Source organism: Rhipicephalus sanguineus, unplaced genomic scaffold (assembly GCF_013339695.2).
Source record: "Rhipicephalus sanguineus isolate Rsan-2018 unplaced genomic scaffold, BIME_Rsan_1.4 Seq667, whole genome shotgun sequence".
Classification (NCBI taxonomy): domain Eukaryota; kingdom Metazoa; phylum Arthropoda; class Arachnida; order Ixodida; family Ixodidae; genus Rhipicephalus; species Rhipicephalus sanguineus.
Window position 1 is genome coordinate 43223 of NW_023615730.1, and position 12896 is coordinate 56118.

Sequence of the window (12896 nt, forward strand, 5' to 3'; positions counted from 1 at the left end):
TGACCTTGGGAGTGCACATGTACTGCTCAGTGTGTGTGTGTGTGTGTGTGTGTGTGTGTGTGTGTGTGTGTGTGTGTGTGTGTGTGTGTGTGTGTGTGTGTGTGTGGTGTGTGTGTGTGTGTGTGTGTGTGTGTGTGTGTGTGTGTGTGTGTGTGTGTGTGTGTGTGTGTGTGTGTGTGTGTGTGTGTCTTGCAAAAGTTAGTTGGTAGGAGTCTCCTGATATTATACAGGCAGGTCTCGTTCACCACGCAAAAAGTAACACAACTAAGTCACCTCGTTTCCATAGAAGCGGTAGTGGTTGCCTCATAAAGCGAAAGTTGCACTAACGGCGCCGTAATGGAATCAGGGATATTTTCGCTTTCGATGCGGGCTTGGCTCAGATATGCACGGATTGCGCAGAAGGAACAGCGGATGCTGAGTGAACACCACAGTGATTGCTATGTACAATGCTAAGGGGAATGATCAACGCATTGGTTGGAACTTATATGCATTTTTTCGCTCTCTGCAGCAGTCTTGGCAAGACATTGCAGAAGCGCGCTGGCACTGGTGAGGTTTTATAGTTTATGCGTAAGTACAAATGTTACCTTACCTTTGGCCATAATATTGTCCCACAATAATGCCCGTAAGCATGTGTTATGTTATACGTGTCCCGATTACCGCGGCAAAAGCCGACCTAACGGTGCTCTTTATTTTGCGGGAATGAAAGTTCATATTAAAGAAGCGGATCGGCGTGTCCCCAGCGAATGCGTGCGCGCCGAGAAAGTCTTTAGGCGATTCTAGTAGCCTGTAAACAATCTTGACGGCGTTTACTTACTTCACATGTATAGGGAAACGATACCGAAATAAACGGGCGAAGCCTGTGAATGAGTTGACAGTTGCTGCCATTCCCAAATTCTCCATTGATTGCGTTACCTTTACGTGTGCCTGCTGTGCATGTGAAAAGCTGCACGGTGAAAGCAGGGGCAATGTAAAACATATTCTCGTCCAATACTTAATTGATATGTAATTGAGAAGTATGCGAGGAGACAATCGCCCATCTTCTCTGAGTGTCCTCGCTTCAGTGCACCAAGAAAAGAACTGGCAAAAGTGTTAGATAGACTTGACAATCGCCCATTGTCGGAGGAAAAGGTCTTAGGACACTGGCCGAAACCGTCCTCGGCACGGAAAGCTTTGAGAGCGTTGTTGCGCTTCTTGCGGACTAGTCTCAGAGACGAACTTTAAGTAGTATCATTTATCGCATTACTGTTTTTTTCTCTCTCTCTTCTTTTTTTAACATCACTTCTCTATCATCTACTATTCCCTTACCCCTTTCCCCAGCACAGGGTAGCCAGCCGGTCTGAGAACTGGCTAACCTTCCTGTCCTTCCGTTTTTCTTTTCCTCATCCTCATTAGGATTCCCTTAAAATGCACTTTTAGCTGGGCAATGACGATCCGCTCCGGTCAGACCGCTGAATGCACAGGAACGCGTAGAAGGAACTGTATTGCGCGTGACTCAACACACAAACACTTTGAAAGAACTGCAGTGCGCGTGCGCAGAACGATCGTGTGACTGCCGGAACGTAGAACGCATCTCTCGCTCCGCTCGTGAAGCGAACTGACCGGAGCGTGAAGGTGCGTCCACTTGGTTTCGCCGTCGTTTTGCAGCCAAGCTGACCGCGCCTCGGCAAAAGGCGCTCGTCAAAAACACGAAATCTATGCAGTTCCCCGCACTCTCTCGGGACGCTACATCTTCGAGGGGCTGAGCGTAAGCGACGCTCAGCTAAAAGAGCCTATTGTCTTTAACATTTATATACCGTTGTTCAAGGCGTAAGTTCCTATATATGAGCTAATCAAGGAACATTATATATGAAAGGCTGCCAATGTTTGTTTTCTGAGTTCTCTATTTTGCCTCTGAGTATTTTTTTTGTCGTTTTCTTAGTACTCTAGTAGGCAGAAGCACGAGTCTACCTTAATCCATCTTTGCACACGCAATAATTGCTTTATGCTTTCTTCAATTCCGCCTGAGACAGTCCACTGGGATAGGCTAAGAAGTGCAATTGTTTAAGCACCCTCGTTATCATTGTTTTCCTCGCAGTTAGAGCCAGTAGCGTAGCCAGGAATTCTTTCCTTTTTTTTGAGGGGGGGGGGGGCGGGAATGGTTCAACCATGCTTTATGTATGTTCGTGCGTGCGTTTGCTTGTGTGCCTGTATATATACACATTCATAATTGACAAATTTCGGGGGGGGGGGTTGAACCCCTCCCCCCCCCGACAACGCCAGTGAGCGCGCCCTTACTAGCTTAATTGAACTGTGGCCGCTACACCCTCATTGTAGGTATTGTTTTCTTCTGATATAAACTTTGAAATTACTATTTGAATTGAACTGACACCCATGTGACTTGCATCTTGCAGCTATATTGACAATCTATCCATGATATCTAGTATCAACCTACTTCTGTTGTCATGACCACACATTAGTCTTTGTTCAACAATAACATCCTTTACCACGCTTGTAAAATGAACCACAAGTTGATGGCAGTAGGGTTAAATTAAATAAATGAAATACCGCCATATCAGACGAAAGCTTTGGGTTATTCACGTAATAAATGTGCCAAAAAACAAAGAAACATACATACATACATACATACATACATACATACATACATACATACATACATACATACATACATACATACATACATACATACATACATACATACATACATACATACATACATACATACATACATACATACATGCAAAGCCCTGAAGAAATGCAGTAATTTTCAAAGGATTATCACGCAGTATCCTTTAATCGAAGTTGACCAGAGACGCGACGCTTTCTTAAGTCATGTTTCTTTGCTCATTTGCAGGGCACTTACGTAGAGACGTAGACCATGTCGAAACAGCGCGGATCGCTCAACGATCATATAAGCTCCTCTGAGCTATGTGAGGCTACAAAGTAAGTTGGCAGAAAAAGAAAGAGAGAGAGAAACAGAGAGATAAACTTCATTATTCGACCAGGCTTCTTCGACTTGAGCACAAAGAATAAAAGAAATGATATCTGGCCATAGAATGACTCATTTGGACGACGTAAAGAACTTAGAACTTGATTTCCTTGTATAAGTTGTCGGCGATTTAGAGAAACTGATTTGTCCCTTAAGGGCTAGATTGCGAAACAGTCAAGAACATTCACAATGCGTTCGCATTTTACGAAAACATGAGTGGGTCTCTTAATGCTTAGCTTATCTTCCACGAGGTTAGTGATTCCAGTGATGCGCTTTAAACCAGTAGTCTTAAATCCCTTCCAGGCATTCTGAGCCCGACGCACTGTTTCAAGTTTATGTATTTTATTTTCCTGACCTAAGGGTGAGATTAATCGGCGGCTGGCAAATGTTCGTTGCAGGAAAGTTGATACGAGAGGTTAGTTTACTAAAGTAAATGCTGGTATACCAGCATTTACTTTAGTTGCATTTACTATTGACACATGGCTGTAGCCATGTGCATGCTAGAAAAATCGTTACGCCTAGCTGCAGTCGATGCTTCAGGCTTAGCTCGTTCGGGGCTTGTATTTACAGTAATGCTAACTTCATAGCTCCTGGCAACAGCGCTGCTCGTTGTAGTGGCTTCTTCTGTTTGTTTACCGGCGTTCCTTGTATAGAAAAAAAAATCAATGAAGCAAGAAAGCGGCGGTAAAGCGGTTAAATGACTCTCTCTCTCTCTCTTTCCATTTTCGCTCACCGTTCACACCAGGGGGGTAACCTTAGAAAGTGAAAAAGCGTATTTCACAGTGTTTCACCCGCCTGAACTCTTGGATGTGGAGGCACACGTAATCGAAAAGCTGTCCCAATAGCGTTGTGCCATCACGGGATTTTGATATGAATCAGCACCTTCTCTGGCTATGTATATTGCATGCTGTCTATTATTTTGCCCCTGTCAAAGCCCTCGAAACCGGTTCGAGTTTCAATACAACTTGTCCTTGAGGAAAGCAAAGAAGAAGCAATGACGGTTTAGATGTGTATTGTGCAAGCAACACACACGCGCCAGTGTAGATTATATTACTGCCCTTTCTTTCATTTTTTAATGGCACACAAGAGTGGCCATAACTATCCGACTGCGTTCCTGTAACTGCATTTTGATTTGGATGTAACGCGTCACGCACAAAAAAGGTAAGCGTACGTCATATTAGCATTAAGGCGAACAACTTATCTACTGATCGACGTGCTGTCTCGTACACGTCACTCGTTGACGCTGCATGCATGCGAAATGCGAAAAAAAAATGCGCAGTTTCGTAACCTTAGATAGCGACGCCATGTCTTACCTTTATATTAAAGAAAGACATATATTGCGATGAAGACGTTCATACAAGAAGCTCACATTCGTGTCATAGTTTTGTACTTCAAACTGTATTTCGACTATATGCGGAAAAACGCGGTAGTCTGTGTTGGTACACACTCTTTTCTCATACGTCTGAACGCTTGAATCAGTATGCTAAAGGTGATAATAGCCCGGCGCAACGAATAGCAAGGTGTGAGTGTAGCGCCACGTAAGAAAAGGTTAAGAAAGTTAGACGACAGGAAAGAGCTGCCCTATATAACGAATGGCCTTGTCTGTTATCTGCGGCATTTTAGAGCGGAGGTCTTTACGAACATGTGATGAGAGAAGTTGTATACGCCGAAACACACACACACACACACACACACACACACACACACACACACACACACACACACACACACACACACACACACACACACACACACACACACACACACACACACACACACACACACACACACACACACACACACACACACACACACACACACACACACACACACACACACACACACACACACACACACACACACACACACACACACACACACACACACACACACACACACACACACACACACACACGAGGGCTATTGAAAAGTAAGGGCCGTTTGCTAATATTTAAATATTTACACGTCAGAATGAAGATTTAATTGCGCAGCACCATCTGTTCATTCTTCGCGAAGCTACTGAAGTTATTGTGCTGATTCTGTAGTCGTCTGCTTGTTCGGGAATGCAAACACCAATGTCTGCGAAAATCGTTGCTCGCGCCTATTGTGAAGTGCGAGCTGTAATTCGATTTTTGCTTGCAAAAGGATCATCAGCTTCTCAAACTTACGCGGAGCTGCGCCCAGTTCATAGACATGAAGTGGTTAGTGAAGGAAAGGTCATAAAATGGTGTCGAGACTTCACAAATGGTCGCACAAATGTGCACGACGGTGAGCGGAGTGGAAGGGCCAGAATCCAGACAAATGAAACTGTCCAACAAGTGGACCGAGAATTGCGATTAGATCGATGATCGTCTGTCGGATGAATTTCCTCTTGTAAGCCGCACTACATTTTGCCCGATTGTAACTGAAAAGCTGAGACATCACAGAGTGTGTGCTGGGTGGGTACTAAGAATGCTTGCCGACCGACTCAAACAGCAAAGTATTCCCAGGCGGCGAACTTCTATGGAGAGGGACTATAAAAATTGGTGCAGCGGTACGAAAAGTGCTTAGAATTTAACGGTGCTTATGTAGAAAAGTGAAGTAGATTTGGGCTAAACTAAGCCAGCCAATAAAAACTTGTACCAAAGAATATTTATTTTTTGGGGACCACACGACTGTTACTTTTTGAATAACCCCTCGTGTGTGTATATATATATATATATATATATATATATATATATATAGGTATATGCTATAACTAATGCATGTGCGCTCCCATGGCCAGCATCGTCCGGACACCATAGCACTAATTAATTATTCTTTGATGGTGATCCTATCCCTGTCAAAAGCACATCGCCGGCGTGTTAGTTGTTAGTGTACATGCACAGACTTCTAAATGATCCAAACCATATGCTCTGTCTTAGGAAAGACAGTCACGTTGTCCATTGACGTTTCTGCCATCGTCACGTACTTTTTTCATGTAGGCTTCTCCGCATTAACCCTTTTTTGTTGTTTTGTTTCGCACTGTAGGGATGCGACATTCCTGCTGCACTCATGGATTAGCTTCAGTGAAAACAAGGAAAAGCTGCGCGGTCGCAATTCACAGAACCAACAGCGTTGATAATGATAGATCCAAAGTCCCACTTGAGTTAGCTTATAAAGCGCAAAGCTAAATAAGCAGCTTATTGGCTGCAGCGCTTATATATAAAAGCAAGACGAAGTAGGCCACTGTATTAAACATGACCTATCTCTCTCTCTTTTCGCGCTTCTCTTCCGCATTTTAGCAGATGCGAAAGCCACCGTATGGTAGCTACGCAGATTCAGTGTATGCTACAAGAAAACTGAGAGCGGTGTCAAACTTTGCTGTTTACTACTTGGTGCAGTAACACAACTTCGCTCCACTGACGCAGAAAGTTTCTCACAACACGAATCCTCCAGTCATGCAAAATGTAAGAACCAGGCTAAGCAAAAAAAAAAAAAAACACCTGCGTAATAAAGTTTGAGGTGACGTGTCGAATTAATGAGCACCGAGCGCTCGAAAAAAAAAAAAGAAAAATCACTGCATCTCCACTAATGTGAATCATGACGAGTGGCGAAGTACTCTGTATCATACCGGAATGTCGTAGGTCACCCGCGCGTGGCCACAGCGAATGTAAATTGAGCGACATAAAGTGTATACATATGCAAATGTATTTATTTGGTCCCTCTTTAATGCTCTTCTACTTTATTCCTCTTGTTATAATTCGTATACCGTCTTGAGTTCTGGATTCCGTTTTTCCTTCATTATTACTGCTTTGTGGTCAGTGAAATGGAGAGCCAATGGTTCTTCGAGTGCATCTGATCTAAAGTTGGCAAAGACAAGGTCTATGCATGTTTCTCGAGTGGTTGTTTCGAGTCATCTGAAATGCATCGTACACTCTAAGAAAAAAAAAAAAAAGAGTATGCGTGACTTTTCGGAGAGTTCTGACTTGCCACGTATAGGACTCTTTTTAAATAGTCACGGTGACTCTCTTGGTGGGTCAGGGTCGGCTCGCTCTAGGAGAGTCCCCTGACTCTCTAGGAAGAGTGGAAAGACTCTCATCCGAAGGATCACGTTACCACTTATTGGGAGTCAGACGACTCTTGTCGGTAACACTGCTACGGGGGTCAAATGACACCAACCGAAGCGTCAAGCGACTCCACAAGTATTTTAAGCTACTCATTTGACCCTTGCTCTACTTTTGCGCGACTACTGCTGAAAATAGTGGAGTATTCATTTTAAGCAAGTCCAATAATACTTGCCGTTCTGCCCAGCGACTGCAAAAAAAAGAGAATAGTTCAGCTTTTAGCATTATTTTAATAAAACTCGTCAAAACAACACATATTTTCCAGCAAAGTTATATAGAAAGCGCGAAATGATGGTCTTTTATTTCCAATGAAGAAGTTTGGGTATTCCTCATTTACATGCTTCTATGAGTATAGCCTACTAAAACGTGTGACTGATGTGCACAGTGTCATATAGTGCAAAATAAACTGCAGAAATGGGCATCATGTTTCAATCTTTATTCCTTATGATTAAGAATAAATCAAAAAGTGGTGACGGCTGGAGGCATCAGAATTGTGGCTTGCTAGGTTGTCGCTCCTGTTCAGCGTGAGCAGCATGAAAAACGGTATCTGAAAAGCGCAACATGATATTATGATGAGAAAATGAAATTGCAGTAAAGGTTTACGAAACCTACAAAATAAGTGGTTCACATAGACACAATGAAGGCTCACAACCAAATAACAAATGCAAACACGTATGGTAAGGAACCAAGTTTCTTGCCGTTATCGTGTAAAACACAACTTGCAAATAGTACCTTTTGTAACACGTCACTTGGCGACAAACTTGCAGCACAAGATGATGTGAGCCTCTTTTAAACAACAAACGAAATTGGTTTAGGCTCCTTTGCGTGAGTGCCACTCACCTCTTTTCCTACGTCGTCTTGTCCGACCAAAAGAAATGTAGGACTGACTGCCTCGTTCGGTTGACAGGGCGAACGCCGCTGTTGATTTTCCCATCACGGGCGGTGAGGCGCCAGACCAGAGCGGCACCTTCGTTTCCCCGAGTGTGGCTGTCAACTGGAGTGAAAACGCGGGAGAAGTGATCCGGGATTCTGGGAATAACCAAAACACACACATTATTTGTGTTAAAAACCACCCTTTGTTCAACACACCGTTACTGTACACACATCTGCCACGAGTGTTTAGTTCAAATTTCGCAACGAAAACAAATTTTCACGTAAAAGGCAGCGGGAACCTCGTGTCGCAATCCGCACTGGCTATACACGAATGAAAGCACTTCTTTTCTGAGAAATCGCTTCAAAATTTGGTTTCAGAATAAACACGGTTTTGCGCCGGCTTACCCCGACACCCAAGCACATCCTCCGGCAGTCAGGGGCACGCCGTGAGCGGTTACTGACCGCATGTTTTACAAACGTAACCCATACTCAGATAAACACATTAGAGCTGTGCACGGGCCGTATTTCCGAGCCTGAGCCCGGCCCGGGCCCGTTGACTTTGTCGAAGGCCCGCCCGAGCCCGACAGCAAAGGGCTGCGAGCCCGCCCGGCCCGGCCCGACGTACGAAAACACAATCCCGGGCCCGGCCCGGCCCGGCTTTTTGAAGGTTAACGTAATAATTAACGTAATAACGTAATAATTATTCAAGTGCATATAAAAATACTGCGAGACAACGGTAAACGTTTTACGTACCAACATGCAACAAATATTTTATTTGCATTGCATACCTGCGACAGCGCGGCACTTTTGCTATACAAGTAGACGGTCTCATGCCAGCAACAATGGAGTTCGCTCGCCAAAGCCGTCACGTGTATGGGGTATGCCCATGGAAACGTCAGCTTGCACGAAGGCGATCTACGTCGGGTTGCTCGTCGCTGTCGCGTGCATTTTCACTCATATGGGATTTGGCCTTAAATCCAACGCGAACAGTCGCGTGACGCCGTCACTATATAGCTCAGGTGGTGTTACTTTTCTGTCTGTCGGAGTGCAACAGAGGCAGTGCTTTACCTGCTCCCCTTTTGTTTAAAGTAGCGAATGGAAAGGCAAAGCGGTAAAGGGCGGTTGCGTAAAAGGCGCTGCATGCGTGCTGGAAAACAATTCCCGTTCATTCTCTATATTTCGGGCTTGAGTCGGGCTTTGCGCCGGGCCCGAGCCCGGCCCGATAAAACTCCAAGTAGCCCGAGCCCGGCTCGGGCCCGAGGTGAAAATACGTCGGCCCGCCCGAGCCCGGCCCGCGGGCCGGGTCGGGCTCGGGCTTTCGGGCTACCCGGAGCCCGTGCACACCTCTAAAACACATGCGAGTACGAGGGCCCGAACGACACCCAGCACGTGCGCACGCCGTCTACGTCGAGATCAGACATGTCATATGCTAGAATTAGCACATACAACTCCCACAATCACGTACACTCACTTGATTCTGTTATAGCGTCATCGCAGATGTTGGCAAACCACGAAAACAGCAAACAGTACCGAAGGAAAAAAGTGCACGGTGGCGACAGCAACAACGGGCGCCGTCGAAAGTCTAGCATTTTCGCCTTACCGGCGAGGCGTGTCCAACTTGAATGACTACCGCGTACGTTCTGGAAGCCACCGTACTATATCTGCACCTCAACCTACCGTCTTTAAGCCAACAAAAACCATTATATATAGTGCGTCTGAGCGTTCTGTACACAAGCTTTTTTTTTTCCCCGTTCCCACGCGCGGAAGCACGCAGCACACTCTAGGTCGATGGAAATGTTATTATGAAGTAGACAAAAGTGCATCTCAGAACGACATCTTGCACCTTCAGTAGTGCAGACACAACGTGCGATCAGCAAGAAATGACCCTTGATAATTGTTTGCATCGCTCACTTTATGGGAGCTTGTACAGCAACGCGCATAACGGTGGCAACTCGTTAACTGACAGCTTTAGTTGGGCACCCGCAACAGCACCGCGGACGCAGGCTGCTGTTGGCAATGGCTGGCGGATAACTTCAGCAAGGCTGCTGCGGACGCCCAGCTAAAGCTGTATAATTAGTACCTACGAAAGCAGTACACTCACCGTTAACTGGCGCCTGTTGTCCGGGTCCGCAGCTCCATGAATATTCCGCCCTCCAAGCGTCACTTCGCGCACGGAGCCGGCGTCAACACCACCGAAGACGCGCATGAACATGAAATTTCAAGACACGCAACCCGCGCAACCAACGCAACCACGCAACACATTCCAATAGACGAGGAGACTGGTGGGGTAGTAGTTTGAAGAGGAAAAGGCGCCTAATTTCTGCAGCCCGGTCGGGAGCACGCCGCAGCGCCTATGGAGACAGACAACTGAGAGAGAAGGCATAAGCGGCGCGCAATCCCGGCGCCAACCCCGTCTCCGTCGGCGAGCAAGGCGCCACAACGGCGCCAAAGGGCAAGCGCGCGATATGTATGGCGTATACGACGGCTCTTTCATGACGGAAGCCAAGGGCGTAGCCAGGGGGGGGGGGAGGTTCAACCCCCCCCCGAAATTTTTCAGTTTTGCTTGCGTATATAGGCACGCACACATACAAACGCACGCACGAACATACATAAAGTATGGTTGAACCCCCTCCGAAAAAAATTTCTGGCTACGCCACTGACGGAAGCCAATCGAAACGCGCTTCAGGAGCGTCCAGTGACTCCTTCCGAAATGCTAACTCTTTTTCTCTGCCTGTACCTTCCAAAAGGGGTCACATGGACGTCCGAAGAGAGTCACGGTTCCATGACCCTCTTTTGACTCTTTTTTTTTCTTAGAGTCTAGAGCGTATCGAGACATCATATACTGCATAATCCAGTCGCTGTCCATAATGTATACGTTGAAGTCGCCGACTAGCATAAAGGGTTTGTGCTTGCACTTTGTTTCGTAATCGTAATCGCGACATACACACATATGTTTCGCCTTTGCGGAGGAAATTCTGCGGACTTCTAAAGTATTCTCCGCCTCAAGCTCTTACGAAAGCATTTCTTCAGGGTTTCTCGTTGAAGACAAACTGTCAGGCACGACAGCTTCCAAATCCCACTGTGTACATCCTTCAGAATTGTGATAGCCAGATTTGCTGATTTCGGGAACATAATGCCTTTAATTATTATTCGATTTCATGTTTATTAAGATATTTCAGGAGTGTTTTGAGGGCTGCATATGCCTTTTATATGAGACTTTATAATCGTAATTGTAATCGCAACCTACGCACGTATGTTTCGACTATAGCAACGCTTTTCTATGTACCGTGACAGCGGACAGTGAGAGTCGACGACAAAGCTAGGCCCTAAGGTGATTCGCCCCTAAATGCAACTCCACAGGTCAGCGATACACTTGGCGCTGCTTTGGTCATAACTTCCGATCACTTGTTCCCCGTCAGCTGCACGCAGGTAGTTCTTACATTGTTCAGAAAGAAAGGGGATGGGGACACCGCAGGGCACAACACGTGACGTCGTGCGGTACACTCACCAAACCCTGATCAGTGGTCCGGCGGCATGTTTGCGCAGTGCAAAGGGCTTGGGAATTCCGTTTGTTAGCGAGCAGAAACGTTTGTGCCACAGAAATCGGGCTAACCACACTACTCGCCACTGGTTCACTAAAGATGAAGGGAACACACGGGCAGGGAACATACAGACACCAACGTATGTGCCACACAAAAGAGAAAACAACAGATATCGCGATAAAAAGACGCATGCTGCTCAAATCGGAAACCTTAAAAGAGCGTATACTAAGTTCAAAAGAGACTTTCTGGACACATTTCGGATTTAGTTGCAGGGTGTGCTATCGGCTATGGTTCGAAGTTCTGTGTCGTCTCTTTGACGTGTGTCAGACAGCTTCGCTTGTCACCCACCTTGACGGAGTGGAATGGCTCCTCATTTTGGCAGCGGAGCTGTGTAAGCCGGCCGTAAAAACTTTGGTGTCCTCAGAAGATCACAGGTGGGTATGCGCCACAGGGATTGGGCAAGCCCCACTACCGAGTACAGCAGGTGCGAGCGTTAAACGACAACGTTGCTCTGCGAAGTGGAGCACGCGAGAAAGAAAGGGAAGAAAGAGAAATAAAGGTAGAAAGAGCGGGAAAGAGAACAATAAAGATAGAGAGAGAGAAAGAAAGGAATAGAAAGCAACAGTTACAAAAAACAGATACAAGAAACAAAGAGAAACATAAAGAAGGATAAGAAAAAAAAATAAAGAGAAACAAGGAAGGCCACCCCCCAGCTCCGCTCTTCCTTCAGGCTTGGCACCACTGGTGTGGAGCTGCCATGATACTTTTTTTTTTTATAGGAGATACTGTGCCACTACTTACAGCAGCCACGTAATAATCTACAGTTTCTGGCACCTTTAAAACCGTGTGGTTATCACTTCTAGCAGCAGAAGCCACAGACACGATAATGTCCATTCAATCGATTATTCGCGATGACCATTCACTGACGGCTACGACACTCCCTGATGCGAAATTAGAGCGCAGTAGGATTCTGGCATTGGCGGCTCTGTGCCTTTGCTCGGGCAGTTCGTTTAACAGCAGCGGCAGACAAAGCACTTCCACCTGTTGCGTCGCGTGTTACTCAGAAAGAAAGCCTAAACACGGGAAGGCGTGGCTCACTTGGAGGCCACTGGGTGCTGCAGCACGCAACTGTTAAGCGAGACCGGTATGAAACGACGAAGAAGAGGCAAGTATTGTGTTGCTTCTTTTGCTCCCGATGACTTCCACTATCAGGTGCTTTCCCGCTCTTGTTCTGCATTCGGGCTGCACTGAGTGAACGGCCCGAGAGTATGCTGTTGCGGGAGTAAGATTTCGAAGTCGATTTTCCGGAACCTGCCGCGGAAGTACCCCTTGAGGTTTATGTCTTGTTTCGCCATCTTCTCATTGACTCAGGTTTTATGGTCACCCTTACACCGCCAGAGCGGGAACGGC